The sequence below is a fragment of the Dreissena polymorpha genome, chromosome 9, assembly GCF_020536995.1.
Source record: "Dreissena polymorpha isolate Duluth1 chromosome 9, UMN_Dpol_1.0, whole genome shotgun sequence".
Lineage (NCBI taxonomy): Eukaryota > Metazoa > Mollusca > Bivalvia > Myida > Dreissenidae > Dreissena > Dreissena polymorpha.
In genome coordinates, this window is record NC_068363.1 from 21,370,865 (window position 1) to 21,394,157 (window position 23,293).

Genomic DNA, 23,293 nt, shown 5'->3' on the forward strand with positions numbered 1-23,293 from the left:
TGCAGTATTATTATAGAGCTAATAATATGTTTAAACCATGCAGAAAGATTGCTTCCCAGTTTGTTTGTTTTTATATGAAGTTAGCCTTGGTTAAAAAATCATTTTGCAAAATTGAATGATCTGACGAGTTCTAAAAGTTTAACATACTTACTGACCATAAATATTAATGTTACCTGTGGGTGGTGTACATGTTTGTTGTTTTGGTCCCTCAGGTTTAGAGTTTTCTGTACTTGTACCACTACAACTATCCACAACATGGTAGGATTCTTTGTTTGCCTTTGACATCTGCACTTGCAAGGGTTCAGATGTCTGTAAATGTATGGGTTCAGATGAGCATCCTGCACTGGCATCACTGTGTGTTTCATGACTGTCTTTTTCTGAAATAATTGATTATTCAGTTTATAAAGATTGTGTGCCTGTTGACATGAGAATAATTGTTTTTATTATATACCTATTTAATGCTTTTAACAAAATACAGGTTGTATCAATCGTTGAAATAAAAAATCCTGTATTACGCTACTCGCTGTTTCCAATTCTGTATTACCATACTAGCCGGACTAGTTCGACCCACTTAATGTCGTCACATTACACAAACCAAAAATAGAAATATTTTACAGTATGAAATATATTACAAGGCACATCGTGTGACGTCATTTCTGTGACAAAACACATAAGTTTTATCTAAACTCTGCGAGGACATGTCGGACCTGGTGTTTATCAGAAGTAAACTATGTGTTAAAAAACGTATTTTGGAGTGTGTTTTTATCATGCAAAAATGTATATTTCGATAGGAATACAATAAAATAGCGTGGTTCAAACTTAGTTTCGATAAAGTCATGGAAGATAGAAGAGGCTGTGCATATCGTTTTAACGTTTTTGTTATAAACATCGGATTAAAGTTGTCAACTTATTAATTGTTATAAAAATTGGATTAATGATGGCATTAAGGTAAGCATGTCGGAAACCTGTGTTTTCCCGGTTCGAATGTTTACACGTTAATTTACATAAACTGTATTCATACGCGTCTTAAATAAACTATGGCGTACCGTTTTAGTCATTGTTTTGTCAGTTTTGTTAAAGTAAAAAATACATTTGTTAACTGTTTTCTTTAGTTTTCGTTAGTTGTTGTATATAATAAAAGGAATATTATGCTAGTCAATTGTTCCAAGAGTTTGTATCACTCTCGTGGCTTGTGCTATTTCGCATCACACTCGAGGCTCCGCCTCTCGCGTAATACGACATCACACATGCCACTGGAGTGATACAAACTCTGGGAACAATTGACTATCGTAATATTCCGTATTTATTTGATTAATTTAGGCCATTTTTTTGAAACAAAATCGGGCATAGGTTGTCCCAGCTGATGAAATCTTAGGATTTAAATATTTTGCTGAGGAAGCTTCTTTGGGCCATTTTTTTTTTCAAATAAAAATTTGGACAAAGCCTAACATTGCACTGCCAATTCAATATATTAAGCATTTTAGGCAACCAGGTCCGACCTTAAGGACATATCACTTTCTGAAATGGTCAGAAGTGGGTGGGGTAATGTTTTCATTAGAACTGGTTCATGTATCACTGAATTATATGTAATTTTAGTTGTGCATATTGTTCCAAACTATATATAGAATGCTTATATAAGGAATTATTATTTTATATTACCCCACCCACGTCTGACTGTTTCAGAAAGTGATATGTCCTTAATCATGACAAAAATCAGGAGAGTTTGGGGCTCGAGAGTTTCATTTATCCTAATGAAAGACTCACCCTCCTGTAAAATGTGGTAACAAATAAATCCACTTACCGCTCGGAGGATCAAAACTCTGTGGAGAAACCAAACATCAACGAAATCTGTCGAAAATCGAATAAGAAACGAAATGTAAGTGTAGCAGGAAAGTGCATTTAATCGGAGGTGCCGGTAAATGATAAACGTTAACAAAACTTGAACAAGACAACTTCAACAGCAAACTTTCGTTCTTACTCGAAACACAAACGAAAAAGTCGTTAATTTTTCCTTTTTTTGACATATCCGGCAATTGTTGACTTTGCCACAGTTTGTGACCTTGAATCAAAGTCGTACAGTCTCGTTACCCGCTCCGCGATTGGACAATTATATCGATACGACCAATGAGAAGGCAGTTAACATATATCGGTTAAGGTTGTTTACTTCCGTTTCAGACAGTTAGTATATTAACGAATACTAAATATCTCGTCATCGTCGTGAAAATTTGCCGATTTTTTTAAATATTTTCTTTCCGAATTTGAGCCGGCCTGAATAACATTTGAGGCGGTCAAATCGGCCGGCGGCCGCCTCCTAATGAAAACCCTGAGTAGACACTTGTGTATTAATGAATGGTAGCAGAAGTTAATCTTGACACGTTCACTGATCACGGTTAGACGGAGCCCGCTTAATTGGAGTAAGTGCTTGTCTATTGTCACGATGTTTTGATAACAATAATGTGTGAATGTCGGCAAAGAAGTTGAGACCCAGTATTGGACCCTGTTTGGTCAAAAGTTGTTAATTGTAGTAACAGTTAGTAGGCCGCCCTGCACCATTGTCAATTAAGAACATTGCGACCCGTTTGTTATTTGTCAAAATATTTTAATTGGAAAAAACAGATATGAAACTTGAGCTACTGTAATCAATTTTCATTTTCCGCAAAATATTTATCATAATTTTTGGTCATTAGTTGTTCTGAAACTAAACGGACTTCACGTACATGTACTGTAATTTCTCTCGAATCATGGCTAAATGATCATTCGCCCAAACCCGGGTCGAAGCGACAAATTGAAATTGACGATGAAAGTGAAAATTCACCTAAGAGAAAATTCTCGAAAACATTCAGTCAAGATTCGTTTGACTGGTATGTCAAAGACGATTCTGGTCTATGGCACTGAAAGATCTGCAGGTATGTTCGGTAAACTAAGGCTATTAGTTTGTTTTGTAGATATGTTTTACGTATCCGCGGACGATTATTATTATTATAAATGTATATAACGCATCTTCGTTTATTATAACTAAATTATGTTTCGTATCCGCGGACAATTATTATCATTATAAATGTATATGACGCATCTTCGTTTATTATAACTAAATTTCTGTTGAATAATCTAGTTGATTGCTTTCAATATTTTCCTCTTTTATTACGGTCTTGCTAAATACGACAGATGTACAGAAGTTAAAATTTTGACAGTCAGTGAGTGTAGAACAAAATCAGTGAACATTAAACAAGAAATATCTTTAAAAAAGATATACGGCGTAAATAGTTTAATGAATGAGATCAAGTAGAGCGAATGTCTTTTTCTGTGCAGTTCTTAGCTGCATCACACGCAGTACGGGATGTTACGGGGAGTTTTCGCGGCTTATTTTACATTATAACATATTGCTGGTCATAAACCTATAGATACAAAACAGAAAACCAAAAGAAGAATGGAAGTGAAATTTAAACATATGAGTCAACCGGCCACATGAGAAGTATCCGTATTTATAGGCGCGTTCTTCGAACAAACCTGTTTTAGTGGTTTGTCGGGCATTGCTATTTGATTCGATTATTAACAGTATCAATTATCATCGTGCTAATGCTTAAAGTGATATTATGGGCATTTTGCACTGTTGAATTGAGCTGAAAAGAATTAACAGGTCAAAATAGTTAGTTAAAATGAGGTTACTGATTAATTATCTGCAACTCACCTAGCTACCAGTTGTTTATAAAAATATATTTTATATTCGATATTCTTATGTGACCCACCCAGTCCTGTAAGCTGAAATGATCCGTAAAACAATTTCGTGTCTTTGTGTCGTATGAACAAATCTGCACTAAAACTAAATTTAGGTTCAACTCGTAAACGCATGATCAGTTGTCAAACGAAAGTACGGTTGATATTCAAATGCATTATTTTTCTCTTTCTGGTATATTGTTTTAGTATGATGATGCTGCATTAATTAATATAAGTGTATATGAAGTAGAAACATCAAAAATAATCAACGGTTGCGATAGACACCTATAAACTGTTACATGCTCATAATATCACTTTCGTACATTAGGCAATATGGAGGAATAATTATTGTTAAATTTATCAACAATAATATTTATCATTGTATTGTTGAAAACACATTAAGAATCTATTATTTACATACCATAATTATATTGCTGAATATCTTCATTTAACATATTTCTGGTCTAAAGAATATTCCAGGTCACCTAGTTCACGGATAGCGTCTTTATTATATAACGATTATTTTACTGGCCGCCAACTCCGGTGATGACCTGTATATAAACTCTGAATGTCCGCGAATTGACCCGATATACCTCGCGGGTTGAAATGCAATGCTTTAAAGTGAGGCCTCGTTTCCATTGCTCTTTATACTTTTACATGTTAACATGTTGACAGGAATAAGGAAGTAAGTACTAAATATGAGAACATAGCCTTTTAAGTATTAACGCTCTTGCGCTGGTAATACTCTGAAAATAAAAGGTGTACGCACAAACTGTATTGATGTCGAGAATTGAGTGTAAAACTGTTCTATCTATTAAGCCTTTTCATTCGAGATAAAATTGTTTCATACAGTAAAACAGTGTTACAAAGACGCGGATATGTTTCCAATGTTCTGGTGGTATACTCAAATCAGCCAATGGAATAAATGAAGTGTATTCATTCGTACCTAGCCGCGGGAAATTGTATTGGAATTTTATTGGACACTTACAAAGGTCAGGCTAAGGTGAAAAGCTGGCTTATGCAGATTACGCCGAAAAAGTATAATGTCATGTCACATTGCCATTGCCAGGTGCGTGGTTCTGCATTCAATTGTCATGAAATAGGTTGCATGCTTTTGTGTGGTGCAATGCTGATTAACTACATTAAAAAGTGTTGTTTTTGTTATCACAAATTAACATGATAATTAACATGACTTCCATGCACCTGATGTAACTGAACTTTATTTTTCTTAAACAGTTGTATAAGGTGAAACTTCATGACAATGTTGAATTAGTTTCTCTTGAATACTTCAGGTTATTGAAAAGTTATGTTATATGGTATTTCTTCACAAGAACACCATTTTATGATCTATGTTTTAATTTAAATTGTGTACAGAGCATGTCTTGAAAATTATAAAAGGTATCAAACCCAAACTTATTAAGTATGAAAATCTCAATGAGTTGATGTGCTGACTGAACAAGAACCATATCTCTTGTTTCCAAATTTTGATAATGTATAACTTTTAAATTATGACTGAGCATGTCTTGGCATGTGACTTGTTGGCTACTGCTTCATAAACCTATTATCCTTGAAATTATTTAGTCTTTATAATATCATATAATATATATTTACATCAAAATGGATTGAATAAAGAGCTAGTAAAATTATGGTTATTTATCTGTTGTGTGTATTACTACTTGGTTATTAGAACTGCTAGAAATATTAAGATGCGCAAAGGAAATATTACTATGTGTACTACGGTAACATGATATACATATATGTGTGTTGTAACACCCTACACGTAAACCCTTGTGTCCGAGTCTCTCCACTTCTCCCTAAAGTCTCATCACTTCTCCCTAAATCAGTGTCCAGGGAGAAGTCACTTCTCCCTAAAATTTGAGCCCAGTGTGAGCCCTGCTACAAAAATGATGTAATGATTCATGAGGGAAAATACTTATCCTTTATTTGTTGATATTTGTTTCTGTTTTTCCCTTCATTCATTGTAACCACAAATTCTTTCTTCTAAATGCCATTATTCATTATTAGCCGGATTTTTTTCGAAAAAAAATCTCGGCTTATAGATTGATGTTGTCGGGCGGGCGGGGGGGGCGGGCGGGCGGGCGGGCGGGCGGGCGGGCGGCGTGCTCGAAAATGTTAAAGTTCTTATTTCATGGTATAACTTTGGTATGCTTGGACCTAGAGTCTTCAAACTTGACATGAAGGTTGGCCAGGATTAACAGATGACCACTGGTCATTTCAAGGTCATTCATTTGAAGTTCAAGGTCACTGTGACCTTCAATATAAAAAATGTTAAAGTTGTTATAACTTTGGTATGCTTGGACCTAGAGTCTTGAAACTTGACATGAAGGTTGGCCATAACTAGTTAGTAACCACTGGTCATTTCAAGGTCATTCATTTGAAGGTCAAGGTCACTGTGACCTTGAATGTAAAAATGTTAAAGTTCTTATTTCATGGTATAACTTTGGTATGCTTCGACCTAGAGTCTTCAAACTTGACATGAAGGTTGGCCAGGATTAACAGATGACCACTGGTCATTTCAAGGTCATTCATTTGAAGGTGAAGGTCACTGTGACCTTCAATATAAAAATGTTAAAGTTGTTATAACTTTGGTATGCTTGGACCTAGAGTCTTGAAACTTGACATGAAGGTTGGCCAGAACTAGTAAGTAACCACTGGACATTTCAAGGTCATTCATTTGAAGGTCAAGGTCACTGTGACCTTGAATGTAAAAATGTTAAAGTTGTTATAACTTTGGTATGCTTGGACCTAGAGTCTTGAAACTTGACATGAAGGTTGGCCAGAACTAGTAAGTAACCACTGGACATTTCAAGGTCATTCATTTGAAGGTCAAGGTCACTGTGACCTTGAATGTAAAAATGTTAAAGTTCTTATTTCATGTTATAACTTTGGTATGCTTGTACCTAGAGTCTTCAAACTTGAAATAAAGATTGGCCAGTACTAGAAGATGACCACTGGTCATTTCAATGTCATTCATTTGAAGGTCAAGGTCACTGTGACCTTAAATGTTAAAATGTTAAAATTGTTATAACTTTGGTATGCTTGGACATAGAGTCTTCAAACTTGACATGAAGGTTTGCAAGCACACTTAGATGACCACTGGTCATTTCAAGGTCATTCATTCTAAGGTCAAGGTCACTGTGACCTTGAATGTAAAAATGTTAAAGTTCTTATAACTTTGGTAGGTAAAAATGTTAAAGTTCTTATTCCATGTTATAACTTTGGTATGCTTGTACCTAGAGTCTTCAAACTTGACATAAAGGTTGGCCAGTACTAGAAGATCACCACTGCTCATTTCAATGTCATTCATTTGAAGGTCAAGGTCACTGTGACCTTCAATGTTAAAATGTTAAAATTGTTATAACTTTGGTATGCTTGGACCTAGAATCTCAAACTTGACGTAAAGGTTTGCAAGCACACTTAGATGACCACTGGTCATTTCAAGGTCATTTATTTCAATGTCATTCATTTGAAGGTCAAGGTCACTGTGAACTTAAATGTTAAAATGTTAAAATTGTTGTAACTTTGGTATGCTTGGACCTAGAATCTCAAACTTGACGTAAAGGTTTGCAAGCACACTTAGATGACCACTGGTCATTTCAAGGTCATTCATTTGAAGGTCGAGGTCACTGTGACCTTGGATGTAAATATGTTAAAGTTGTTAATACTTTGGTATGCTTAGACCTAGAGTCTTCAAACTTGATATGAAGGTTGGCCAGAACTAGTAGATGACCATAATAATAAACAATATTTCAGTAATTTAAGTATTGCATTGACAAAAACACGAAAGGTACTTTCCTGTCATTTAAATCAAAAATCCGGCTTCAATGCGGTCATCTCCGACCGCGGAACTCTTGTTAATATTGATGTAGGTTATATCAACCCATGCGAAAGACAAAAAAATCTTACCGGACATGAGGTCCGATAACTTTTAAAATTTACCGGACCTCGCCGCATTTAACAAGACCTTATTCTGCTTTAAACAAACAATAAAATACATTGTATTGTGTTTAATCGTTATGACAATAACAATGTTTAACAATTCAAAATACAACAAAATAACGAAATTTACACCCGTTCAGTCAGCGCTTCCGGCCGTAAATTACGCCCAAAATCGGCAGTATTACGTCCTTTTAACAAATGGCGGAAGTCACAAGGACGTCCGATAATCCGCACTCATATTCTTGTCTTATATCGACTAATAATCACATTACACAGCCATGTATGCTGACACAGATGCACCACAAAAGCTTCTTGGGTAACTTTCCAGTCGCCAAACTGTGCTGTTCAGCGTAAAATCGGTAACCAGAACGCGTATCATAAGGGCAGGGTTAACTGGCGATAATTCTTTTTGATTGACGTCTGTCTTGAAGTTAGCGTTTATCGCAGATTGATTTACAAGGAATCAACGCTTTTAAATTTAGGCAATATCCAGAGACTGACAATATACGATCCGTGGCAATATCCAATGGTAATAAATCAGTACATGAAAGACGGTGTCGGGTATCATCGCACCTTTTTACCATAAACAATTACTTAAACAATTATTGTTCCTTATAAGAAACTAAATGCAAATGGTTAGCAATTAATAACTTATGGCAAGCAAGTTGAGAAAACAATACCCGTTACAAATTGCATGCGGTAACAATTAAATTGAAGTAGAAGTATATTTCATCATGATGTCCATTTTTAGAACTGAATAACCCATTTTTCTACAGCCACGTGATAATATTATTTAAGTCTCTTTGTACGCATCTGCACAATTCACTACACATGATGCCATGTAAAACCCGTGTTTTAATAAGAGCGCGAAATTTTTGCTGACAGTTGAGTTCCACGCATGGAAAGCGGTTGTTACAACAAAATATTACCAGTGAATATGAATATGCTCGCACATTGCGTCACTTGATTTACGCATGTTAAATGGGAATCATATCCCATCCGAAAATTCACTTTTCATAAGCGCTTGCGTAAAATGGCGGACGTTTGTGTTTATAAATTCTTAAACACATTAGCATCAATACTGGTCATACTTTGGTTTTGAACATTGAAATCGGTATTTGTTCATATTCATTTTTTTAACACAACACACGATTTATTTTTTGTCGGACACAAGGTCCGACAATGTCGGGAATAATACAGGACCTCAGCAAATTTTATCGGAAATGTCCGAGGTCCGATGTCTTTTGCATGGGTTGGGTTATATGACTCATTCAATATTGTTATTACAAAATTAAATTGGTACTGTTTCTTATATATAAACACGGAGTGATGAAGCTTTTGGTGGAGTAACATTAAAGTTGTGCACATGTAACTTTGTATCCACACCATTTTACTTTACACTTTACTGCATGTATAAATCATTTGTGCGTATGGTATACGTACAGTACAGGCAACGTGTACTTTGACAAAAACACTTGTCCGCGGTGTTCAATTTTCCCGATGGGTGACATTTCGCGGGGGGCGGACACGCTACTGACCGCGGTGTTCGGCGAACACCCGAAATTGCGGCGATTGCACGCTATCGTTAACGGGAACACCCGTGATCACCGCGATGCTGCGCAGCCACCGTAAACACCTTTCTGCGAGGGTCATTCACACGTTTTAAATGTACATGTACAAAATAAAATCATATACTTCATGTACATGTAGATATTATGTGCACATTTTTTATGTGTACTTAAACTCGGGCAGTACGTTAAGTCGGAAACTAAAACTAAGTGTTGAGATGATCAATACCATTAACTTTTATGGTATTAATCAATGCAATTGCCCTTTTTGTTTTCACAAAATTGGGTTTCATTTTTCCCGATTTCCAGAAAATGACTTGTGCATGTTGCATGAAATCTAAATATAGCGTGTTACAGCGTGTTTGATTTTTATTTTATTCAGATGAAATGTCAATTCCAAATCATTCGCGAGCTACCCTGGTACTTGAGAAGAAATTCACTACGAAACTTTAAATTGAAATTAAAAGATCCCAATGTTGTCTGCGCTACGAAGATTTTGTGTCAAAAATAAATACACCCACGCCAATTTTCGGCGCTTTTTATGGTTTAGAACAAAGAAAATGAAAATATCATGGGCATATATACATGTATTTATTTGTGGCTACAATTTGTAACAGAACATGAACTCTACAGAACGCGCACACTAGGCGTCCGGTGATTTACGAATGTTAAAATACACCTGTTCTGATTGGGCGCTTATTTCATCAAATCATTAAATAGAAACAGATGCAGAAATTCATTTGATAGTTTAGAGATATGGCGAACGTTTGTGATTTTTGCATTTCTATCACACTTTTATCGTCAACATTGACCAGAATTTGCATGAAATCGGAAATCTCGGGATTATCGGGTAATGGACAGAGACGGGAATTTTTGCATGTATGCAGTAATCGATTGTGATTGTTCGTAATCGTTGTTAATTTTTTAGACACCAAACGACACCTATAACATTCAAACGCACGGTAGATTCTTTCTGCAAATTGGTACCGACCTATGTTAATGTTCAATAATTTATTTCTGCGGTAGGTATTATGGGTCCGCGGTGATTCGCGGTGTCCACCTTATGGAAAACGGCCCCCGCGATTATTTTATTTGAACACCCATCGCGGGGGTCGTTTGGTAAGCGAACACCGTAAAATGAACACTGCAACGAGTAGTGTTTGTCAAAGTACACGTTGCCTGTACTGTAATGCTGTTTTTTATACCATGGTGTATTTTTACAATTTTAAAAGAATGCTATCAATATACATGTATGTTGTCATTCCATATAGTTCAGCATATACATGAGCCGTACTCTGTCAAAAGTGGGTTAAATGCATGTGCATAAAGTGTGGTCCCAGATTAGCCTATGCAGTCCGCACAGGCTAATTAGGGACGCTATATTTTCCGATTTTATGATATTGTTCGTTTAAAGAAACTGCCTCCTTAACAAAAGTATATTTTAGGCACACAGTGTCGTCCCTGATTAGCCTGTGCAGACTACACAGACTAATAGTGGACGCTACTTTACGCACATGGATTAAACCCCCTTTTTACAGAGCACGGACCATATGTAGAAATGCGTCAACGGGACACATTGAATGTAAAATCAGTGCCTTCAACTGAATTCATCTCAACGTACGTGTACAATTTGCAAATTATAGGCCAAGATAAGTTCCAAAGAAAGTTGCCCTTAATGCGCAGTTTATTGAATGATATTGGTGCACATAAACCCGGGATTATTTGCGCATTGCCTTCCTGTGGGACTAACCTTTAACTTTCAGTGAACAGTTTGCACTCCTCTCTTGTATTAATACTACTCTTTATAAGCCGGGAGAAAAATAAATGACGCGACGTTTAGCATCATAAAACATATTTATCCCATTGTTATTAAGGTAAATCAATTAAGTGCATTTCTTCTGAACTACTGTACAGTACACTCCACGCGTTTTCCCCAATTTCCCTCCATACTCCGCGGGGATTGACCTGGAGGGAGATGAAGAAAATCCTGCTATATGCGGCGTTTGCATGATTTTGGACGCGGCGGTTAATGATCGGAAAAACTGATAAGCCGACACGTCGGCCCTCGGCGTTGGCAACGCGGGGGAAACTCCGCGTTTTACGACATAACGATCAATTTAATTTTGTTTGACTTCCTGATTTTCAAATAAAATTACATTTATTACAAGTACATACATGTACACTTAGTATAATATTTACAATTAAAAAAAAACAACCAAGATAGATCGATCCCGACGTGGTTGTAGAAGTAGTTGTTGTTGTATAGAAAACTCGTTGATTTACGACACACAAAACATCGTCTTTTAATTTATACTTACCAATTAATATAAACACAGTTTGCAACATTGTTTTTATTTTGATAATTTAATCCAAAGTTTTCATGTTAGCAGGTGATTTTCGTAACTGAACATGTAAACAAATGACCAAGGACCCTAAGAATCTCGAAAATCTGTGTGAATTGGCAGTTTGACGTAATCAAAAAAGCCGCTTCCAGTCTAAAGGCATAACTTACTCAAGTAAACAAGTCAATGAATGCATAAGGAATGGTTTTAATTGTCGGAACAAAGTCAACTCTCTGCTCGCTAATGCATTTATTTTCTCTTTGTAGGTAGGTTATTCCATTGATTGCTAAAAGAAGGTGGTAACTTTTGAGTTGATAGTTGCATTTAATATTCACAGTTGTATTCTTGTTGCGTCGACATTCAAAACAATCTTTACCAGTAATTATGGACCAAATCGGCAGAGTGACATTCACACATGTTAATCCCTTTCGTCAAAACACCGCAGACAGCAGTCTACACAATAGGTCAGTAGACAAGCTTTGCGTGTTTTCATAACGTCAAACACTTAAAATCCAGTTCCGCCCAGATGTCTTCTTCAATAAGTTTACAGTACAATTACTGCTAAAATAATTACTCTACTAAAATACCGTAACGATAAAGATTCGGCGTGTTCGATTTGAAATTATTTTAGAGGAAATATCAACTTATTCGCGATATAATTTTGTTGAAAATACCAAGAAAATTTTAACCGAAATCAACAAAATTCAATTTTCTCTGCGCTACAAAGTTTCTATCAAAAAATCAATACACGCATGCTTTGCAGGAGTAAACATTGTATTCGACCTTGCACATTGCAGCATAATTTTCGCGCGCTTTTGTCGGGAAATATACATGATGACTGTATATTGGAAGCATTTGTAAACGTGTTAACAATTAATAATCATAGTGTGTTTCGGATTACTAATTATTATTCTCATTTGGAAATTTTACAGAACATTTGTTCTTGTGTTATATGTGTTATGATTTAAATATTAATTTGTCAAATGTATTATATTCATTCATATTGTAGACGTACCTGTGAATTAAAAAACATAATTTGTATACGTATCAATTTTCTATACAATTACCATTTTTATACATGTGCTACAGTATTTAAACAATTAATTATAACAATGTTTTTATTTTTTGGCATGCCCAGTAGCACACTGCTTACGCGGCGTTGCGCGGCGGTCACTGATAAGAACGGAAAGTGTCTGCATTTACCGACTAGGCTAAAGTAATACACGCCGCCGGAATTAGCGAACGCGGCATAACGCCGAGTGTTTTATCTAGTTCACCTCGCTCTTCCAACGCCGCGTGAACACTCGCTAGCAGAAAAAACCGCTGAGGGAGCGCGTTTTTGGGGGAAAACGCGTGGAGTGTACTGTTTATGTATTACTTCCCCTTGCTCGAGGCATCTGTGTATTTGATGGGAAATACGCATATTGATGATTAAATATTGTATAAATTTCGAAAAACAAATTCTAGATCTACAGCAAAGGTGTCGATGATCTCCAATAGCTCTCTCCTTGGTAAGCGAAATGGACGGAAAAGTTCCTCATCATTGTACATGTCTAATGGATTTAACCTATCTCTAAAAACTCACTCTTCGAAAATGTCTTCGCATTCGATGAACAAGTCGCATGGAGGCCGCCATGATTAAACTCAAAACTATCCGCGTTCATTTTGCACGGTTTTTGAATGCCGACAAAGCATCAAGTGACGAGCAGTCGTGGTGTGAGGGGTAGACTGGGGTCGCTCGCCAATATGTCGAACAACGCGCAGTCGATTGACGACCGTCGCTCTCCATTAAACACGGCTATCGTCGCATGACAATTATTCGCTTGTACAACCATAGTTGCCCGACCATGGTCGGTCTCATTAAACCGGACTCAGGTGTGAAAGGAGTCAGATGGCAGTAAGGTCGCGGTGGTGGGGTGTAACCCCTTATGTACCATTTCCTTTATGGACCAGTCCCTTTATGTACCACTTTGAGACTTTATGTACCACCTATATATTATGAAGGTGTTGACCATTCATTCATAGCAGCAGTGATTTTTTTGCTCAAATTTACAGCCGATTTTCGGCTGCTTCCCAATCGCAAAAATACATGTTTTTCCCAAAAATCTGAACATAATTTCCCAAAAAAAGCCCAACTTCCAAACAAAAAAAAAAATTTTTTTTTTTTTTTTTTTAGAAAGAAGTCTCATATAACTTAATTATGATTTCTTAAATCTAGGTCTCAACTTTATTTTTTAAACATCTGACAAAATTTATAACTTGAATTCAGTCATTTTTGTCCATAAATCATTCCCAAACTTGCCACTATTATTGTTTAAAAAAATCCCAATTTGACCAGACTCCTTTTCTAGAAAAATTCCTGAACATGCACTTAAAAACAATATCACTTCTGTTACTTATAATCCTATTTATGATGCTTAATTTTTCCCAATTTCATGGTTTATCGCGCTATTTTTCCCAATTTCACAGTTTATCACGCTAATTTTCCCAATTCAAATGGCACAGGCTGTAACAAATTAAAGCAAAAAAAAAATCACTGAGCAGTGTGAAAGGGCATTAATAAGTGTTGATCGAGTCAAATTTGAGTTACCAAATATTGTCTACTACAACATTGCAATTCATTGTACTGAATCATTTATTTCTTGCTATCAGAAAAGTTTTGACAATTTGGAAAAAAGTTCAATAAAACTGATTAACTTCGTAACTCAGTTCTTACTAAGTAAAATATTGCTGAATTATATGTTATGTCTATTTTGTTATTGCAATTCATAATGTTATGTTAAGAACCAAAAAAAAAGTTATATAAAACTCAGTAACTTAATAACCCAGTTCTTACTAAGTAAAATATTGCTAAATTATATGCTAAATATAAAAATGTAGCAATCTAAATTACATGTACAAAATTAAAAAAAAATCTCAATTAGAATTATAATTGAAATTGTGTTCACATTCATAAATTGTTTTATTTCCAATAGCAAAAATAAAATAATAAAGCTAAAATGAAATGAACCTTATGCAATGGTTACAGTATCTCTAATGAAGACTAGTGACACTGTCTGGTGCTCAACAGCTCTAAATTCCTCACCTATGCCAGGTGTGAAATGTCATGTTTTTTGAGTAAACATACCAAACCAAATGGGTCCTTCACAAGTGACACATTCCTCAAATAATTAGACCAATTAACAACATTTACAGGGCTCAGCCTAGGTTCAAACTTGAGGGAGAAGTGACTTCTCCCTGAGCTGAAATTAGGGAGAAGTGAGGCCACTAGAAGGAGAAGTGATTTCTGTTGGGCGTTTAATAAAATCTTCGCTTGTTTTATACCCCTCATTACACCAAGCCTTAGTATTATCATCAATGACAAACAAATACTATTTTCAAATTCAATATATCCTTACATATTAAGTCACATAAATCAATTCATACAAATAAAACTTGTGATTTCCATGTGTGTCATAAAAATAAACAGTACTTTAATAATGCAATGACAATCCAAACCCTATTTACATCATAATGTATCAATAAATGATAATTAGTCAGTGATTTTTTTCACCCAATTGGGAACAGGTCCGGAACCAATGCCATTGGGAATTTTTCGCGTCATGAAATCACCAAATTGTGGTAAAAACGAGTCTTAACTAAACACAATCTTAATGCATGGGACCAAAGACCTGTAGATTACATATAGTATATCTATTACTGTTTATCCGAATTGTATTCATATCCGAAATATGTACACTTGAGAATGCCTTACCTGTTTCATTTAATAATCCAAATTTTCCTTGTTGTTATCTGGTTTAACAAACCTTATTACACGTACATGTTTGTTAAATCCAGTTAATGCTTTCTCCATTATTGAATCACCATTAGTCTACTTCACTTGTAATTTGAATCGCCAGCTTTGAATTGAACGCGGGTTTAATGTTACAATAAATCTGCCATGTGCAATGTCGAAGGTCATGAGTCATGACGTAGCCAGGGGTGTGATTTTTCCGCGGATCCGCGGATTTCCGCGGATCGGGTTGTCTCGGAGGTCATTTCTGAGATTCGCGTAAATTCGTAAAAAAAATGGGGGGTGGGGTGGAGAGGGGGGTACATCCGATTCCGCGGACGTCTTTTATATGCGGCCCGAAATATCCGCGGCTCGCGAAATCACTCCGCATAGCACACTGGTAGATACTGCCTAAGCAATTTGAAACGAGCGATGTCATTGGCTGTTGTTTTCCAATCTACCAATTCAAATCGTTCTTTTTAAATGCGGTATTTCTTTTCTGATTTGTTTGCAAATGGCGCAGTTGCAAAGCGAAAATTAAGTTTATCCAAATGACAAATATCAATCGAATTAGCGACTGTCATCATATAGATAGATAGGATAAATCATAAATGAAATGTGTCTGTCATCGATGAAGACTGCGTTTTAGATACAAGTAACACATATTTTTTTTACAAATGTGCGCAGTGAATTTGTGTCTCGGAAACCAGTGTTTTTTTGCAAATTGGAGTTCACTCTACTTACGAAGTAGAACAATTAAGACGAGTATCGTTTGAAAATGGAAATAGACAAACATGATTTGATTTATATGTTAGTGGATCTGTGTGTAATCAGATTCATATGCATATTCTGCTTTATTATGTTTATCACACTGTTCAGTTAACTGAAATAGCATTGAACTGTAGACTAGATGTGAAATGCAAGATTTTAAAAGGTAAACACATTAAAATATATTAATTTTACTCAGTTTAATACATCATTAACTCAACAAGAACACTCAAGTGTGTTTGTTTATATTTATTAATGTTTTCCCCATTTGATATTGAATTAAATAAGTCCATTTACTGTGAATACATTGAACTACTGCTGTTTTTGATCACAGTAAATATTGTTTACTTTGCATCCTCAGTATGTGAAATGTGAAGTTAAACAGGTTTTCATAAAGAAATAGTGTTATGAAGTTCAAGAAATTGTTTATTTTAATGTATGTTTTATTTTAATGTCTGTTTTATTCCACTTGTCCGCTCGTATTCGCGCGATTCGCGTAGTCAAAATCAGTCGACAGAATTTTCCTCCCCTCTGACTTCGCCTCAATCACACCCCTGGTAGCAATTTTATTCTACTCGGATAATTTATATCTAATCGAGGAAATGTGTTTTCTCAATGTCTATTGTGTAGTATTAGGACTTGTTAGTATAAAAATGAACTGTGATTCCAGTTTATATAAGATGGGTGTTACTCGTAATTATCGGTGAATTAACAAACTGACAAAACTCGCTGGACTTTTACAGTAGTGGATCTACGTAATTAATAGACCTTTGATCATTTTTGTTTTTCTTTAATAATTTTTGCCGACTTCTTTAACCGTGCCGCCTGCCAAAAACATGTAATTATCGAATGGTCAATAAATTATCACGTAATCATTTGACAACCTTAAGCACGCGCAAAGAGGTTGCGGGATATAAAATAAAGTCGTTTACGTATGGATACGGTAGATAAAATTATGGAAATTAGCACTACAGTTTGCACGGGTGGGTTGTTAGTTTTCGTTTACATGTATATGGTTATGAATTAATGTCTGACAAAATAAATTGCACATCGACTGGATAATTAGTGTTTAAGAGTTTTGAAACACGAAACAAGTAAACAGTAGAACATACTCGAATAAATTGTATTCATATTTACTGTTGGGAATGTGTTGCGCATGTAAACTTTTTTGAGCGTAAATACATGTCTATAACGACGTCATTTCATCGCTCAGGTAAACTATTGCATATGAATATACAATGCGCGCGTTCTCATTGGTAACTATCGTTGTTAATGTACCGCTTAACTCCGCCTGCAAGGCGTGTACTAATTTGGCTTGCAGAACAGAGAACTATCCAAACTGTCGGCGAAATGACACTCGCTATGATCTTTTGATCTAAACCGTTATTGTTTGAAGTGAATGCCCATGTATGCTAGTTGCCTGGATAAGCTTTCACAGCAGTCGATCTTTTGCTGTGATAATAAACTGATAACATAACAAGCGTCATCAGTGAATTTATGACATGTGTAATAGAGAATTTTTAGATGAAAAAGTTGAGAGAAAAAACTTCGATGTTGTAAAAAAAGAAGGCGAAGTCTACTTCTCCTTCATGTAATTTAAGGGCGACATTATTATGTCTCGGGCGAAGATATCGCCCACGTCGCCCTCAGGGCCGAGCCCTGATTTATACTTGTATACTTTTATTTAATTTTACATAACAGGGGACAAAAATATTTCTAAACTGCAGTCGTCCTGCAGGACGAGTGCATGAAAATGTTCACTCGTCCTGCAAACACATGCACTTGTCCTTCAAATATATGTTTAATAAAGATTGCAAAGGGCTGATATGACTAATAAAGTTTCCTATATCAGTGCTAAAAGGCTGCTTACTCAGTTATTCATGCCAGCTGATAACAAAAGAAATGTTAAGCAATTTTTCTTTTTTCTAATGCACGCGTGCTTTCCGTTTTGGACATTTGAACATTTTCCCCGCCCCCTTTAAGGAACACTCGTATGCCAGACATTTTTTCAGAGGAAATTCAGACTGGTTTAAAGCTATACTTCAAGTTTGAATAATTCTTAAAAAATCAGTACCTTCAGTGAATGCAGTCAGATGGTTCCCGGTCAACATGGACGCGCAAAGTTTACACCAAAAAGCCAATATTTACTCCGGACACAGTCTCGCATAACAATGCGCACCTGCTGTGTGAAATTTACAATTACACGTTCCGGTTCATTCACTTTCTACTTTCGGGATAGATATGCTTTAAGAAAATGTTTTTATGTAATGAAAAAGGGTCTTACTGGTCAGAAAATACATATTTTAACTACAGCTTTTTTGCACTCGTCCTGTAGGACAAGAGCCTTAGGGAAATTCACTGGTCCTTTCAAGATTTCACTCGTCAATACGAGCGGACAAGTGGAATTTTTTCCCCCTGCATAACAATAACATAGTCCAGCACATAATCTCATAATACATTTTCTAAATCAAATCATAAAGTTTTATTAACCAGGTTTTCCGAAGGAAAAAACTGGTTATTAGATTGGCGAATGCGGGCGGGCGGGCTGGCTGGCGGGCTGGCGGGCTGGCGGAACAAGCTTGTCCGGGCCATAACTATGTCGTTCATTGTCAGATTTTAAAATCATTTGGCACATTTGTTCACCATCATTGGACGGTGTGTCGCGCGAAATAATTACGTCGATATCTCCAAGGTCAAGGTCACACTTTGAGTTCAAAGGTCAAAAATGGCCATAAATGAGCTTGTCCGAGCCATAACTATGTCGTTCATTGTCAGATTTTAAAATCATTTGGCACATTTGTTCACCATCATTGGACGGTGTGTCGCGCAAAATAATTACGTCGATATCTCCAAGGTCAAGGTCACACATTGAGTTCAAAGGTCAAAAATGGCCATAAATGTCCCTTGAGATTTAACCTTCATATTTGGTATGCATGTGTATATGGACAAGGCCTTTCCATACGCACAACAATTTTGACCCCTGTGACCTTGACCTTGAAGTAGGGGTCTGCGTTTAGGTTTCAAAATCTGCGTTTAGGTTTAGAAAAATGCTCTTAACTTCTATGTCCCTTGAGATATAACCTTCATATTTGGTATGCATGTGTATATGGACAACACCTTTCCATACGCACACAAATTTTGACCGTCCGTCCGTGTGTCCGTCCGAAAACTTTAACGTTGCTCATAACTTTTGCAATATTGAAGATAGCAACTTGATATTTACCATGCATGTGTATCTTATGAAGCTGCACATTTTTAGTGGTGAAAGGTCAAGGTCATCCTTCATGGTCAAAGGTCAAAAAAAATAAATTCATGTGCATATCTCCAATGTCAAAGTCGCCACGACTAAAAATAGATTTATTTTAAAACAAACTTACAAAGGGGGTTAATTCTCTTTGTTCATTTCAAAAGTTCAGTTTGAGTTGTCTCCCTTTATCAGATTTTTTTTCACAATGAAAACCTGGTTTTGTGACAATTTTGTCCCTTGTTGTTATTCTGTTATATTGTAATTTAAATACATATATAAATACTTAATACATAAAAGTAGCACATGAAAAGCCAAACACATTTATTATTCACAAAATTGATAATGGAATACTTGTATTTGATTATTGGCAAACAGTACAAATGAAAATATACATAAAAGTAGCACATTAAAAGCTAAGAGCATTTACAGTGTATCATTCAAATCATTAGAGTTTTTTTCATTTATTGGCAAACAGTACAAATACAAGCATGCATCATAGTACAAAAAATAACAAATGAACAGTTCATAAAATAAGGGCGTTTATTTTATTTTTTCTTTTAACAACAGTACAAATACAAACATACATCTGTTTAGTTTGTATTCGTACCCCTTTTATCAGGAAAGCTTGTGTGAATGTATGGAGCAGCTCTATGCAAAGCTGTAGAAATGGTTTTTGCAGATACATCTAGTGTATCTTTAGTAAGGTCTGGTCAGTGCAGTCGGTACTGGTTGTCTGATTGACACTACGTAAAATCTGGTAAGTGTGGTCTGCAATGGTCAAGGCACTACTGTGACCTACATGAGAATCAGGCAAATGTTGGGAATCAAACATATCTGGAACAAGCAACATAACTGGACCTGTCTGATCACTGGATAAAGCCCTAAGATGAACAGAATTTGGTTCATGCTCAATTTAATAACTTAACTCATTAAATACATCTATGTTGATGGATTCAATAAATGTGGCACTGTCATTTAAATCTTGTATATCAAGTACATCAATGGCAATGTCAATTGGTGATACACTTCTGACGCTGGAAAGTTCTGTTTTGTCTTCAAAGTTTATGCTAGATAGGCTGGATAAATCATCTAGTATGTCCACACTGCTCACGCTTGACGCACTCGATACATCTGATGAATGCTCCTGAGCCATAAATAGACGGCAACTTAGATCACCATTACTGACATCTGAATCTGAGAACCCCTCAAAATCTGACTCAACCATAATTGTATTGTCTGGTAATACAGTAACACTTGCCGCCTCAAATGGAATGTTTTTGGATTTGTCAATAGAAGCTGATAAGTGTCTTATGAACAGGCATAGATCTGACAAACTCTTATGAATGGACACAACAGCAGTGCCATCAGGGCTGGGCATGCCAGCATCATTCCTTGAGTGAGGGTCAAACATATAATATTTGTCTTGATCATGAATGATAGCTGTACTATAGCTTGGTGTGCCACTTCCCATAGTGAATACACACTTATGCATGCCCCCAAATGCCTTCTCAAGCGTAAAATATGGGTAGCTCCTTTCTTTGTCCATAGTGGAACTAGTAAACGCTGTTCCAAAGTTAATAGCATGGGAAAATCCATCACATTCACTTTTAAGATCTTCTATCATGAAGTACTTTTGAGAAGCATCACCATGTTGTGCATAGAAAAGATCACCACTTTCAAGTATAGAGTCCAGGGTTTCCTGTGACCAGCTTTTTAATGGTGTATTGTAGGACTCTACAACAGCTGCAACTGCATTTGCCATGCATTGTGTGCCATTTGCTTGGAACTTTGAATGCCCTTGGTGAATTGTAGCCTGTATCATGGCTGACCTACAACGTTATCAGATTCATTTAAAGAATACTTCCTTAAAAAAACAATTAAAAAAACACACAAAAACTGCATTATAGGCGCTGTAGAGTTGACTTGAGATGTATCATTTGCTGATTGGGTTAAAGGGGCTATGTCAACGAGGAAATGGATTCTCATTTTAGTTAATAATTGTTTGTATTATATAATTACTCTATGCTAATACAATTTCGTACAATACTTAAACCAATTATAATAAAAGGCAAATAAGAAATTTGATGCACACAAATCTAATGAACATTCAAAGTTCTGACTTCAAAATATAACCAAGAAACATGATTTTTTAAATTTCTAAATGCATACATACCTGTCCCGTGAAATATACCCAGTATAAACTCTTATTATATTCTCATTATATTGTTAATTTGAAATTTTCATTTTTTCTAAAGACTTTGACCCTTAGGGACCCTTTGTTTCCCTTTAAGGTTATGAAAAAATGTTACTAGAATTAGTAGGCATCTTCTCTAAATAATTATGTATCAGTTAAGTGCTTGGCATGAATATGAATCTGCCTACAGTATACTAAGTCATTTACAAGCACATCTATACACTAAATTGTAATCATTCTGGATATAAGAATTACTCTTATTTTCATAAAAATAAGCATGTTTTATACAGTAACATATAAATGTACTATGTTTATATTTCTGTATTAGTTAGATAACTTTATAATAAAGATAACTTACCAGTAAAGTGATTGGTTTGAATCAGTCTGGAAATAAGCTGCTGCTGATCACACAAGTTTAAAAAATAAAACGTAAACTATTGATGACCAAGATCATGAAAATATAATCAATGATATCATAGTTTCTAGCTATGATGTCATCATTTTAGCCTTGATATATTACACTTATCACTATATAACACCAAATAATTTTGTTGGAAATCAATACTTTTTTGGTGCAATAAGTGAACATGTGCACTTGTGACTTTCTTGCACAATGCAAAGCAGTTTAAATGAAAATAACATTGGTGCAGTAAGTAGATAAGTGCACTTATTTACATACATTTGTACAGCACCAAACAGAATTATGTGTGTAAATAATACAGTATGACATTTTCTTAAAAAGTACCATTTAAACTGGAATACCATTCCAGGGATGAAAACTAACTTTTCATGGTTGGTTCCCCGCACGGGCAACCATTTTGAGTATTTCAGTTGCCCAGTTATAGAGTTACGAGCCCGGTACCATTTTTATGTAGTGTCAGTGTAGGTTATTTATTTAAAGAAAATAATGGATAATTAAACGACAACATTGCTAGCATGACACACTTTCTGCTTATTACGTCTTTTTACAAGTCTGAAATGAATTATAAAACTGATTATTCATCCACAGTTGCCAAACTATATTAAATGTCTAATTGCACTTTTAAATTGTTTTAAGCTTTAAAAAAGGCTAGTTGCCCGGCCGGACTACCAACATTTGAAATTGAGTTGCCCGGGCAAATATCTACTTGCCCCGGGCTAACGGGCAACCACTAATTTCTATCCCTGCATTCTGATATTTATTTAGGACATGTATGGCATCATTTTAGATCATTTTATGCAAAAAAGACATTTTTGAAAAAAATGTCACTTATCACTGTTTTGCGCTAAGGTGACGATTTTATTTATTTATTCACGAACAGTACAAACACTCCAATATGCATAGTACATGTCACACTTCTTTACTCTTCATCTTTACTCTTCATCCTCGCCGTGGTCTTCAATGTTGGCCAGAATAGGCCCTGTTCCAACCATTACAAAATAAATCAATAAACTTACAGCAACATAGTCCCTCTTCTGCCGACAGGATGAAATATCACACGAAATAGCTTCATCATCGTCAATGACATTGGTACCACAATCAATACAACAAAAAATAATGTCTGCCATGATGTTGGTATGGTTTTACATATTGAATATCACCAGCATATATACACACTTTAACAATTGAGCAACAACACTTAACCTTAATTACTTGATAACCTGTGAAAACTTTCTCTTTATCCTTCCTTTTCAACTATACAATAGGAAATACAAACATTTTAGACTTAGTCAGGATAAAATGGTGAC

The 23,293-nt window shown here is 35.6% G+C and overlaps 1 protein-coding gene across 1 annotated transcript in view; it reads left to right on the forward strand.

The window, feature by feature from the left end:
- The window catches only part of LOC127846695 (NLR family CARD domain-containing protein 4-like), a 755,110-nt gene that overhangs the window by 630,179 nt on the left and 101,638 nt on the right, over positions 1-23,293 (forward strand). The gene's annotated exons all lie outside the window — the stretch shown is intronic.